Source organism: Vicugna pacos, chromosome 10 (genome assembly GCF_048564905.1).
Source record: "Vicugna pacos chromosome 10, VicPac4, whole genome shotgun sequence".
NCBI classification, from domain to species: Eukaryota; Metazoa; Chordata; class Mammalia; order Artiodactyla; family Camelidae; genus Vicugna; species Vicugna pacos.
The window spans coordinates 61329758-61331826 of record NC_132996.1 but is presented as its reverse complement, the minus strand read 5'-3'; the positions used below and the strand labels follow the sequence as shown (position 1 = coordinate 61331826).

The 2069-nt window shown below is 42.3% G+C and overlaps 1 non-coding gene across 1 annotated transcript; it reads right to left on the bottom strand.

Annotated features, from left to right (window-relative positions):
- Positions 1–704: 704 nt before the first annotated feature.
- TRNAA-CGC (transfer RNA alanine (anticodon CGC)) lies at positions 705–781 on the bottom strand. Its single transcript has one exon. It is a non-coding gene; the product is annotated as a tRNA-Ala (tRNA).
- Positions 782–2069: the final 1288 nt, after the last annotated feature.

The window sequence follows — 2069 nt, the reverse complement described above, 5'->3', positions numbered from 1 at the left end:
GTGCTGGGGGTGGACCGAAGGCCAGGATGGCCGAAGTGATGCAGGCAAGGGAGAGGTTGGTGGGAGATGAGGTCCGGAAGGGAGGCAGGGACCAGCTCAAGCAGAGCCTGGTGAGGAGCTTGGATTTTCTTCCAAAGAGCATGGGAAGCCGTTAGAAGATGTCCATAGGGGAGTGACATGATTAACACAGGTTTTAAAAGATGACTCTGGTTGGAGTCTGGAGAGTGCAAGAAAAGAAGCAAGGGGATCAGTTCAGAGGCTTTTTCTTTTAACCTTTTAGTGTTTTTTGTTGTTCTCTTTTGTGGGGGAGGTAATTAGGTTTATTTATTTAATGGAAATATTGGGGATTGAACCCAGGACCTTGCCCATGCTAGGAATGTGCTCTACCACTGAGCTATACCTTCCCCCTTCAGAGGCTTTTGAAGAGTAAAGGTGAGGAGTGAGGGGGTTGGCAGAGCAGATGGAGAGAATCGGAGGGATCACTGATGTCTCTGGAAGCAGAGCAAACATGATCCATCTATCCATCTAAAGATGGATCCATTAGAGGGGACTTAGGGTAGCAGAGACAGGAGTCAGGTTTTAGACTCATTGCCTCCCCACAAGACTTATGCTTTCTTTCCCCTATTTTCTCTCCACCTCTACTCTCTATTCTCTGCTTTCTCTTCACTATGTCTGAACCTGCCCATTTTCTTTTTTTTTTTTAATGGAGGTACTGGGGATTGAACCCAGAACCTCATGCATGCGAAGCATGTGCTCTACCAGTGAGCTACACCCAACCTCCACCCTCCCTGAAACCTACCCATTTTCGCATGCCACTCACACCCCACCATTTCAATGACATCTTCCTTTTCTGCTATCTTCACTCCTAGGAATCTTCCTTCACTTGAGCTCTGATTCCTTGTGTATGTGTGTATCACTCAGTAGACGCTGAGATAAATTTCTCTTCTGATGGCTGTGTTCTGCCTTCCCCTATAAGGTGACTGATTCTTCAAGGGTAAGACAGGTACACCAGCAAACATGCAGGACAGAATGGCATGTTAGCTCTTGAGTGCAGCCAGAATCTCATTTATTAGTGACATCAGGTAAGTTACTGATTTCTCTGAGCCTCAGCTACATAACTGGGGGGTGGGAGGGAAATGTGGAGGGTGGAGGTGTGATTAAATAGGAAATGTATACAAAGTGCTTAGTACAGACAGTGCCTGGCATATAGTAAGCCTTCCATAAATCATAGCTGGGGTTATTATTTGCAAGGCAGTTGTGCTGCTGGTGGCTATGATTTTAGGCAAGTTTTTTTTCCCCTTCTTGAGTCTCAGTTTGCACATCTGTAAAATGGAACGCAGATGGAATTCAGCTCTAAGATTCTCAGTGCCTCTGTTCTATTTGTTAACACTTTAGAATCCACTATAAGTAATGTCGCCCCAAACCCATGTGATGTGATTTAGTCTTCATAATGTTGCACCGCCCTCTATTGGAGGTACTCTGCCAGCATACTTGTTGGATCCTTAAATCAGCAGATCCTTGAACAGAAGCCCAGACCTCCCTCACCTGTATTCTGAGACCTCTCTCTTCTTAAGTAAAACCTCTCTCCATATAGCTATGGATTATTTTTTAAAGAAAAAAAAGATTTATTTTGCATTTTAAAGTTCTGTCCCTACTTTACCCCATCTTTAGGACTTTGTAAAGGTTTAGGTTTTTTTTTTTTAAACTGTTTAATATAATTTCAGACTTACAAAAGTTTGCAAGAATAACACAAGAATTGTACTGTATCCTCACCCCAGATATTTACAATTTACTGCATCTGTTTTATCATTTTCTCTCTCTCTACACACATGGACGTACACACATACGTGCACACGTACATACACACACATGTCATACATAATATGTTTTTGAATCATTAGAAAGTAGACTACAGACATGAGCCCTTTTTATCCCTAAATACTTTATTGATGGTGATGTGATATACAAAATCTTCAAACTTTATTCAGATTTGTCAAATTGTCTCAACAGTCTCTTTATAGCAGAACAAAATCCCACATCCCATTTTACATTTGGTTGGCCTGCCTTTA